The sequence below is a fragment of the Culex quinquefasciatus genome, chromosome 2 (assembly GCF_015732765.1).
Source record: "Culex quinquefasciatus strain JHB chromosome 2, VPISU_Cqui_1.0_pri_paternal, whole genome shotgun sequence".
Lineage (NCBI taxonomy): Eukaryota > Metazoa > Arthropoda > Insecta > Diptera > Culicidae > Culex > Culex quinquefasciatus.
Window position 1 is genome coordinate 110,156,248 of NC_051862.1, and position 11,867 is coordinate 110,168,114.

An 11,867-nucleotide genomic window follows, 5' to 3' on the forward strand; every position below is an offset into this window, starting at 1 on the left:
TACCAAAATAATCTAATCTAATCTAATCTAATCAGACCCTAGCGCAGTCAATCTTTCGAAGGGATCCTGGAGAGTGCCTTAGGTTAGATGACGCCTAGCACTCTTCTTATCATTTATTAACATTTGTAGTGCGCCATTGCATTAGAATGCATTGAAACATCACAAGCGTTGAACCGGCCAGGCCTACTGCGTAAAGCCGTATCGCAGAGATGACTCGTAATAAGGTTGAGTTTGAGCACTGAGTGTTCGAACAACAACACAATTCTGAATCGACAGGGGAGGAAGAAGCGTGGGGACACACCACCATACGCTCCGAGATTTGGTTGTATTCGTTGGGAGCACCATACTAAGAAGGTTTGGTACTCCTAGACCCTCTGGGATGGGACATTGTATTTCCACGAATGCCCTGGACACTATTTGCCGTGGTTATAGCGCCACAACTCGCTCGAAAAACACTTTAATACCAAAATAATAACAAAAAGTGGTGTCCGACCATTGATAAATTCTGCAAGTTTGCAATATCAAAACAATACCTTAAATTGGTATAATACCAAATTTTGCTCTTGCATAATCCTTAAGACAATTTTTAAAGGGTCCAGGAATACCAGAATTTGGTAATGATACCAGAGAAAGGTATTATTACACATTTCCTTTTTTATTTACCCATGCACGGGCTGTTGATAAGGGAAACACTACTAGATCGTCGAAGCCTATGATCAGTAGTGCTGAAAGGATATTACGGTTCTGTTCAGCTACGGAGGGGCAACCATGGGTGATCTCTCATGCTCATGCTCATGCTCATGCTTAATTCTCTCTATGGAAATTTGCCATTTATTACCTGTATTCTGATTTTTTTTATTTTCATTTACAGGCAAGGAAATCAGTGAAAGGTTTTTAGCTCTAAATGCTCTTTATGGAAATTGGATATTTTATTACCTGTATTCTATTTTTTATTTTTCAAGCAAAGATATCGGTAAATTGAATAAGCTCTAAATGCTCTCAACAGAATTTTGCCATGTTATTGCTCTTTTCTGATTTCCTTGCTCGCAAATAATTTAAAAGATTGTTTTTTTTTATTTTAATCTCGATTGCCTTATTTTTTTTAAAAAAAAGGTAATCAAATGGCAAAATTCCATAGAGAGCATTTAGAACTAGAAACTCTTCACTGATTTTCTTTTCTTGAAAAATAAAAAAATTAATTTAGAATACAGGTAATAAATGACAAATTTCCATAGAGAGTATTTAGAGCTGAAAACTCTTCGCTGATTTCGTTTGCTTAAAAAATTTAAAAAAATATTTAGAATACAGGTAATTTCCAATTCCCATAGAGAGCATAAAAACTCTTCACTGATTCCCTTTGCTTGAATAATAAAAAAATAGAATACAGGTAATAAATGGCTAATTTCCATAGAGAGCATTTAGAGCTAAAAACTCTTCACTGATTTCCTTTGCGTGAAAAATAAAAAAATATTTAGAATACAGGTAACACATGTTAAATTTCCATAGATGAGAGCATTTATAGCTAAAAACTCCTTACTGATATCCTTTGCTTGAAAAATAAAAAAAAAAAGTCAAAGTACACAGAAAAAAATCAATTCTCGAAACCGTGAAGTCAGTTCACGATTATGAGAACCACGAAGGAATATATTCACGTTTATGGTGCAAATGCACCATACTCATGAATAAATTCCTTCGTGAATCTCACATTCGTGAACTTAATTCACGATTACGGGAATTGATTTTTTTCTGTGTAGTTATGTCACAGACTACGTAAAGTTTAGATGTGTTTAACTTTCGACATTTTCGAAAAAATGAAATTCTTTGAAATTTTCAATAGGATTAAAAAGATTAATAAATTTTTAGCATTTCTAAGCATGAATCATAATTATTGATTTTGAAGGTAAACGAGAGCAAAAGATGATAAAACCCATATTTGCCTCCCGCGGTGGCGATGACGTAGTTTTTTCAAGGTGGCAAATTTGATCTCGGTATTCATAAGCCGGATGCAAAATTTGATTTGCATTCCAGCGTTGCAGATGCCCTGAGGGCACAAGCACTAACAATTGGGAATTGATTTATTGGATGATTTTTTGCAAGAATGCTAAGAGAAGAATGGGGGTGGGGGGGGGGGAGGGGGGGCAGAGGAGTTGGGGGCGAGAGCAGCCTCAGAAAGCTGTGCATTCCGTCGCCCCGAAGACCAAAATTTATTCCTGAAATTTAAATTGAAATTACCTCGCTGCCTCGGGTGGGACGAGGGATGAAGGCAACTCTTTCAACAGTTTGGAATTGGATACGACGTAACTCTTTCAGAAGCGCTCGCCGCGAATGCGAAGAGTTAGTTGGATGCGAGGGGGATGACACTCCGCGATTTGATTAGAATCGCACCAAATCGCATCAAATTCCACCTTATTCGCTCATCGCCTCTTCATCGCGGTTGTTTTTTGCTCATCGCGGCAAATCGCGCCAGATCGCGCTCATCGTGCTCATCGTGGCCAGATCGTGCTCGAATGAAAATTCTTGTTCGTGCATTCAGGGTTGCCATGAAATATTCGTTCTTGCAGTTTTCCGTGAAACTAGCCGCACTGTACAAATGTTTATTTTGATGTATTCGAGCAGTCAAAAATGAAAACAAACAAAGATTTCAGGGATTTCAAAGAATTTTGTGTACTTTTTGGGTAAGTGGCCATTATAATTCACGGGAAAAAAAACAAACTTACCCCAAGTTAACTGACGTTTGCTTCCACCGCCGCAGTCCGTGTCGCAGCACAACAGTCCACGCAAGTCAGCTTCTTTGCGAGCTGGTTGACCATTCTTTTTCATCCTCCCGTCGAAGCAGAGTTCAAAACCGCGAAAAGCGACCCCTCCGCCAGTAAACCGTGGACGGTGGTTCCCGGTTGATGGCCCACGCCGCCGAGGATGAGTTGAACGCGGAGGTTGTGGGAGAGGACGCGTCGGTAATGGACCAGGCTGAGGAAACGGACGATTAGCCGGAAACGCCGAAATCTCGCGACGCCGATACGTTCTTGTTGTTTGCCGGTCCGCTACACTCCGCTGGGTCTGATTCGCAGTTTGAGCTTCCGGCCTTCTACCCGATTGAGTTCCTGGACGGATTCGCCAACAAAGGAAACGACGATTTCATCATGGTAACAGGCCAGGCTTCGTTCCGCTGTCGGGTGGACTTAAACTTTTCAATCCAATACTTCTCGGCCATCGCGAACAACCACGAAATCAATCCCAGCCACGAAGCGACCATTTCCTACTTGTTTCCGTCGGAATTGTTCGCCGGACGACCGTTCGGGTTTAACATTGCGCTGAACTCCGGCTGTGCGCAAGAAACCGGACCAAAATAAAGAACGTCGACTTCGTAGTAGATTCCCGCTTAACAACGGATTGGACGCTTAAGAAAATCCAAAACTCCCCCAAACGGCGGCAAAGTTTCCCACAAGCAAAGCCCGCCATCTTACAAGCGTCGCTCCCAGGCCAAGAAATTACACCACCGCGTATCAGTTGCCGTTCCGTTCAACTTGATTTAACGCGACCATGCCCTCCAGAGTGGCGCCATCGTGATACCACGGGGTCACCGACCGCAATATTTATTGAAAATAAATAAATAATAATAACAAGTTGACTTAATAAATACAATAATTTAAAAGGAATCGCACAGATATTAAATCATGTTGTAGCCGACCCTCTTGCTGATGTTAGCGATTGATTCCATCCCGACAGTGCACAGTATTCGGGCGCTGCTATTCATGATGATTCCCTCGTCGGAAGTGATCTGAAGATGAAATGAATTAGGTTGAAGTTATGATATAGATTTGCGCCTGGAGGTTACAGGTAAGACCTACCATCTCGTTCAGAAGGGCGTACAAGACGGCTATCTTGTCGACATTCGGTCGATGGTGAACGCCCTCGGTGATGTCTTTGAGGTAGTGGAGTCTGGAAGACGGCCTCCGTGTAGACGGTATTGACGCGCTGCGTGAGCATCAGGAATTTGTTGTCCAGATCGTCGATGTCACTTGTACAAGCTCGCGTAGATTACCTCGGCGATTCCCTCTAACCTCTCGTAGTTGCAGATGGTTTCCCGCGAGCCGTCCGCCACCTCCGACGAACTATCCTCTCCAGCTACTCCGCAGCTGAAGCTTGTCCGAGTTCTGATGGTTCGGGTCGAATGTCATCAGATGGCCAGCCGCGGCCGCAGCCTGCCGAAAATCACACTGTTCGGCGTCGGTCGTCTTCAATTGGCGACGACTTCCCTGACGTCACCAGCTGGTTCTGGTTGCCGGCCCATCGCGTCTTGCAGAACGAGTTCATGCCGATTAGGTTCACGTACGCGTACGCGTACAGCTGAGATTACCCGTCATTTCCTGATGAATTTCAAAGGATCATTTTTAGATTTAGCAAGAATATTACAGTGTCGACTTGCTTACCTGCAGGGCAATCGGGATGTCAGTGCAACCGTTGAGTGCGTTGATGCGCTCGACCCACTCGTAGTTATAGATGGTTACCCGCGAGCCGTCCGGCTTCACCATCAAACCATCCTCCGGGTTAAACGTCTCGAGCGACAAATTCAGATAGGGTAGATTTCGCCGATGCACTCCGACATGGTTGCGTTCTCGAAGTCTTGTTGAACATCTGCAGAATGCTCGTCCGAGCCGTCCTCCATGTCGTGCGCTGCAGCCTTGTGCTGAATGATATTGAACATGTGCTGGTGCATCTGGACAAACTCGGGCGTGGGCAGTAGGTCCAACCGGAAGTCGTGCATGACCTCGCAGAAGATTCCCGACAGATCGGCTAGTTCCACGTCTGAAAAGTGTGCAAACAAGAAGAAGAGCGAGAATGTTAGTTACGGCTGTCGAGTGGCGCCGGGCTCGTAGCGACAGAGCACGCTTGAGTCCTCCTTGTTGGGAAGTCCTTTACCCCGACGACGGTCCGTCCGGATAGGTGGCCGAGCAGCTGAGCGGTGGCATATCCGGCGGGGTCTAGTGCCGGTCTATCATGAACCGTTGCACGATCCGCTGCAGGATATTTTGGTTGCAAGGCGTATTCAAGGTCGCTGGATTGTCGTGCCCGGAACTGGTGCTGCTGCTAATTCCACCAGTCGTGGCTGCAAGAGGTACAGCCGGACCACTTCTGCCTCCACCTCCGCCACTCGAGCTCGAGCTGCTTCTGGCCGATCTGCTACTTCCGCCGGAAACCGTCTACTCTGGCTCCTCGAGGTACTGCTCGTGGCGATACTAGTTACGGTCATGGCCGCCGGCGTGGATGCAAAACCACCGACTCAACCGGCCAGCTCGAGCGATTATGTGTCCAGCTAACTGATTAGGTTGTTTGTAGTCTTGACGACGTTCGTCGGCACCGATGTGATGACCGTCGGCGGGTTGGACGAGGATGACGAAGGAATCATATTGTTGGCCGCTGCCGCCACCGTAGACTTGGATTTGTTTCAGGTCTGGGACATGGACGCTTCTGTGAACACCATTACTTGGAAGGAAGGAGACATGGAAGGAAGGGGATCGGATTGGGTTTGGGTTCAGCGGCCACGGGTCCCGCAACGACTTCCGGCACAACCTGCGCCGGCAAACCTCAGCGACCCGGGCAGGGACCTCATCCTGCTTATCCTCCTCAACGGGTGCTGCAACCACTTTCTCCTTCTAGTATCCAGGGACCTTCTTTCTATTCGGTCTTCTTAACGACTCCAGCCACGTCAACAGGGGTGATGGCAAATCGACAGCGGCGACTTCCACGCAGCTTTCTCGCCTTTTACAGAGGTCACTCCGGCTTAAATCGTCGCCTTCGGCGGCGCTCTTCGTTAAAAAAATCGTCCTCCAAAAGAAAATTTCCCACGTGTTTTTATTTTGTTTTCCTCTTCCACTGCTCGAATAAAATTTCAGCAAGACCTGTCATTTGGTTGCTGTCAAACTCATTCGAGCAGTGCACAGCTGAAATCGCGCGATTTGTCTACATCGCGCTCACATCGCGATGAAATCGTGCCAGATCGCGCTCATTCTTGGCAATCGTGACAAATCGCGTTCATCGAAGGTCATCGCAGTTGAATCGCGAGCTCATCTCGGGAGTGTCATCCCCCTCGGTTGGATGTCCTGATTGTTTCGCAACCACGGCTTGACCCACGAGAGGTTTTTCGGCAGAAGGCAGCAGGCGCGCGCCTCATCTTGTTGATGCCTCGTCCCGGGTGGGAAGAGAGACGAGGAGTGAGGCAACTCCGAAGAGTTGGGAAATCCTCACCCCCTACCACGAAAGATCCAAAAGGTCCGGCCATCGAGAGGCAACTGGCTGAAGGTGACGACGAGAAGGCGATGCGCACTTCTTTTCCAGTCCTGGTCCCTCTCTCCTGCTGCTGCTCTGGGCTGAGCTTTCCTGCTGCTGCTGCCGGTCCGACGTCTGAGACGTGAATGATAGAATGGGCTTTGGCGCGCGTTCTTATATATGATTTCGGCCCGCTACTTCCCCTCCTTTTTCGCGACCGACACTAGGTCGCGTTGCTCGGATGATTTTCCCCTCAAAATAGGTACTTGACATTCCCGTCCGTGAGTGGGAAGCGCTCATTTGGCTTGCAAAATCTTTGCATTTTGAAAACATTTTAAAACATTCAATTGTTTCAACAGTTAAACTATTTTGCCAACAATGAAAGTTTTATAGCAAATTGCTGAATAATTTTCGAATCGAATGGAACATAAATCGTGTCGATTCGATTAGAGGGAAGGAAGATATAAGCGTTTGACGGATGACGCAGTAATCCAGGGCCTTCGGCCCGGGTTTTTTGGAATGGCACCCCAGTACCATCGACAAAGACGTAGTCTACGTCAAAATTAGAATACAGGTAAAAAATGGCAAATTTCCATAGAGAGCATTTAGAGCTAAAAACTCTTCACTGATTTCCCTTGCCTGAAAAACAAAAAAATATTTAGAATACAGGTAATAAATGGCAAATTTCCATAGAGAGCATTTAGAGCTAAAAACCCTTCACTGATTTCCTTGCCTGAAAAAATAAAGAAAAAATGGTTTTTGCTATTTAATTTCAACAAAACAAAATTAAAAAAAAATCACTGAGAGCTTTAGATCTTGAAAATTTTTAATTTTAAAAAGTAGCTGTAAAGTAATTGTATTGTTTCTAATATTAACTACTTACCAGTAAAATAAAAAGAAAATTCTTTTATAAATTTGTATAATTTTATCATAAATTTCTTTCAACCATCCAGACGAGAGCATTAAACACAAAAACTCTCTATGAACACTCTTCAGACGATCTCTACCAAACATGCTTCATGTTACCTGTGCCTACGACGCGGTCGCTTTGTATTTGTCGCAAGCAGTATTTATATTAAAGATAGTTTTTATTATTTATTTCGGTATCTGTTGAAGATAGAGCTGTGGTTTCTTCGAAAGAGTTGTTCATTTTTGGTAGTTGAGCCACTTTGTCGAAAACAAAAATATTCTATACCTTGTATCTTAGAAAATAAATAGTTTTTTCTGGTTTTGCACAACTAAAATCAATCAAATTGTAATGACGTCAGAAAATAATATAGAACCTTTTGTTACCAGCTTAACAAAAAACTTATCGTTTTTCAATTAATATTAATATTGGCTCTGTTCGCTGCATACAGAGCTTAGCTCTGTTCTACCATACAGAGCAGGTAAGGAGTTTTTATTGAGCATATAGAGCTCGATGCGTCTCTGAAGAGCACTGCTAGTATATTCAAAACAAACGCGGCAGCGTTTCGCGGCGCAACTTGGCAACTTAGCAAATTTGCAAAATGCAAAGTTTCTCTTAAGCCGTACTGAGGGCGCCAAATTGTTTAAGGAGGGCGACATTTTTTGTAAAGAACTTGTTAGTCGACGACTAACCTCAGCTCTAAGCTCAGCCATGGATGAACATGGAGTTCCACCAATTTGCTTTGTCAGACCGGAGTCTCGACAAATTAGATTGAACGAACGGATCGCTCCAATCCCGGTAGACTGGAGTCCTACCGCTTTCTTTGTCAGTTCGGAATCTCGACAAAATAAATCAAACGAACGGATTCGTTTCAATCCCAACAGACCGGAGTCCTGCCGATTTCTTTGTCAGGCCGGAGCCTCAACAAAATAGACTGAACGACGGAACGTTCCAGTCCCGGTAGACCGGAGTCTTACCGATTTACTTGTCAGACCGGAGTCTCGACAGTTAAGGTCAAACGAGCTATACGTTTCAACCCCGGTAGACCGGAGTCCTACCGTTTAATCAAAACTTTTTCCAATTACCTCTTGTATTAGATTATGTTTTATCCTGGTAAAACTGCCTTTACTCTTTTTGCAGACATTCATTTGCATTTGAGTTAATTTTAAAATGATTGGCATTTATGAACGGTGTGATTATACTAGCCCTATTCTGGGAAAATGTTTTTAAATCATTCAGGAACATTCCCCAATATTATTTATTTCGACATAATTTCAAATGTTTTTGTTTTTTTGACGAAAAGTCACCACCACTGACAATATATCATTTGCGGATAAACATTTTTGAAATCTATACTTATTTTGTTTTTTAAAAAGATTTTTCACCTGGGAGGAAAAAGCCAAGTGGCCATATAAGGGGGGAGGGGTTGGCGTGATACCACGAAAAACCATGAGGGGGGGGGTCAAAAATTCTCGAAAAAAAGGCCACGTGGCTTATGCACGACCCCTTTGACATTTTTACGTACATTTTTGAATTCTTAACTTTTTATAGAAAAAGCCTTTTTTTTTTGGGACTTAATTTTTTTTTGTGACTTTGGGAACATGATAAAATATTTTGATGTTTATTTTTGCTTTGAACCAAAATTTCGGAAAAATCGACTAAATAACAGGAAATTTTCGTCCGATTTTTACAAAAATATCAGTTTGTTCCTAAAATAATGTCCCTAAAAAATTGTCTTCATTGAAATTTTGAAATTCGAAAGTCGGTTTTTAATAATTAATGATATACCCCCTACAAAAATCGTTCCGGCACTTAGAAAATTTACGGGATCCGTATCACGACAAGATTTTTGGTAGAATTTATTTGATTTTTTGGACTTAGCAAAATTTTGGCTTTCGGCCAGTAAAATATTTTCAACACTTAAAAAATATTCGAGATGACGAAACTGAAAAAAAATTGGGACTTAGAAAATTTATAGAATTTATTAGATTTTCAGGACTTTGCGAAATTTTTGCTCTCAGCCAGTTGAATATTTTTCAATTTTTTGAAAAAAATATTTGATAAGAAACATTACCAGACTTTTTGAAGTTTTACTGTGGTTTTTTGGACTTATTGCATTTTAGGAATATTTCCATAAAATTTTATTTTTAATTGAACAAAGGGAATACAGAGGACTTTGGATTTTTCGTGATTTGGAAAATTATTGTGACATTTTGGCAATTCAACGCTTTCTCCACAATGTTTAAATGAGTTTTTAAAGTAAAATAATTTTTCAACATTGAAAAATCTTGTTTGATGAGTAATATTTCAGGAATATTCGCTCTTAATTTGTGAAGAGGGAGGGGGTCTGAATTGAGGCGGGGTGCATTAAAAACCAATAAAATTATTTTTGGGATCAAAATCTACTTTACGAACTTGATATGATTTTTGGAAGATTTCAGTTGTTTGCTACTATAAACTCAACTTGATGTGGCATTGTTGGTCAAATAAACTCAACAAGATTTTTCGCAGATACGCCTCGAACAATTTATGTTCGTGGCCATGTTCGGTTATCTCCCTTGACCCTTGACTTGTTCGTGTTTTTACGAACATGGGTAGATTTTTCCAAGATGCAACTTTCTGACCGGGGGCCCGGCAGAAAATCGCATCTTAGGAAGAACACAAAAATATCATGGACTGTTTTTGGGAACATGGCATGATTTTTGTTTGTTCCAAAAACTAAAAATTTTTAGTTTTTGGAACAAACAAAAATCATGCCATGTTCCCAAAAACAGTCCATGATATTTTTGTGTTCTTCCTAAGATGCGATTTTCTGCCGGGCCCCCGGGCAGAAAGTTGCATCTTGGAAAAATCTACCCATGTTCGTAAAAACACGGACAAGTCAACCCCGCCACAATTCAGACCCCCCCCCCTCTTCTTCCTCTTCGAAAAATTAGTAATATTGCAGGAATATACGCACTTACATCAAAACAAGATTTTTCAAAGTTGAAAAATTATTTTACTTTAAAAACTCATTAAAAAATTGTGGAGAAAGCGTTGAATTGCCAAAATGTCACAATAATTTTCCAAATCACGAAAAATCCAAAGTCTCTATATTCCATTTTTTTTAAATAAAAATAAAAGTTTATGAAAATATTCCTAAATTGCATAAGTCCAAAAATCCACAGTAAAATTTCAAAAAGCCTGGTAATGTTTCTTATCAAAATAATTTTTCAAAATGTTGAAAAATATTCAACTGGCAGAGAGCAAAAATTTCTAATAAAAAATCTAATAAATTCTATCAACAATCTTGTCGTGATACGGATCCCGTAAATTTTCTAAGTGCCGGAACGATTTTTGTAGGGGGTATATCAATAATTATTAAAAACCAACTTTCGTATTTCAAAATTTCAATGAAGACGTTTTGTTAGGGACATTATTTTAGGAACAAACTGATGTTTTTGTAAAAATCGGACGAAAATTTCCTGTAATTTCGTCGATTTTTCCGAAATTTTGGTTTAAAGCAAAAATAAACATCAAAATAATTTATCATGTTTCCAACCTCCCGAAAATTTTCTAAGTCCCAAAAAACTGCGTTTTCTGTAAAAAGTAAAGAATTAAAAAATATACGCAAAAATTTCAAAGTCCAGCATAAATAAAATCAAACTTCAAAATATCAGCTCATGAAAATTATTCTAAGTGTCGGAAATTGAAAATTCTGTCAGTGACTGCAAATTTTGCTAAGTCCAGTATAAATTTGAAATAAAGTCAATGATACGCAGTCGGTTCCAAAAGTCGTCATAACTCGAGGAGTTTACAACAAGATGCAAATAAACAAGCCAAGATAGTTCCAAGTTATCGCCACCAACTCACTTTCCGCCCGGGCCGGAAATCCAATAATAATAAAAAACTTTTTTATAAATAATTCCTCCACATAATTCCACTTTAAAATCAGCAGTTCGTTTAGAAAAGGTTTTCTTTTAATATAAATTTTAGTGGTTTGTGTGAGCTGTGTTTCAAATGTAGGCGACGAAGTTGACTTTATAGCTGTCGGCCACCATTGCTAGTACCAACCACTAGTGTCTTCCTTTTTATCTACAAGGACTTCGCCGCCCTGGGCTCCTAAGTGTATGAAAGTATGGCACGGAGCGACGGCGCCGAATACCCATATTTACACAAAGAATTTTAGAGCGCCCGCCGCGGGATTCGGGATTCAAATGTAGGCACCCATGTTCCAAACAAGCCCCTCACAGCCGGATTCCAGTTTGCCCAGAGCAGACGTGTGTCCTTTGAGCGCGTTTTTGACGGTGTTTTTTTTTTTTAACTTTCGCCGACGGCCATGGCGGCGGCCGCGACGGCGGAGAGTGAGTGGACAGAGCATAGAACCGAGGATGGAAGGCCGTTCTACTGGAACGCGGCCATGAAGAAAAGTGTGTGGGAGAAACCGGACGGGTTCCAACCCAAAACGCAGGCGGCGACGGGCATGGAGGTGGAAGTCTCCGAAGGAGGAGGAGAGGACGGGGGCGAATTTCGTCCCGTAGTCAAGGTTCGGCGCAGGAAGGCTAACGAGGAGATCAACGTCGGCGATGGCCAGGAAGTGGAGAAACTGCTCAGCAACAACAAGTTCAGCCCGCTAGCGGAGAAGAGCAACAACAATAACAATGCGAATCCAGCAGCAGAAAAAAACCACCCCTGTGGTACTAGCACCCGGCAA

At 42.1% G+C, this 11,867-nt stretch overlaps 1 pseudogene; it reads left to right on the top strand.

Moving 5' to 3' along the window:
* The first annotated feature begins 2,873 nt into the window (after positions 1-2,873).
* On the top strand, positions 2,874-3,350 carry LOC6045902 (annotated as a pseudogene).
* The last annotated feature ends 8,517 nt before the right edge of the window (positions 3,351-11,867 follow it).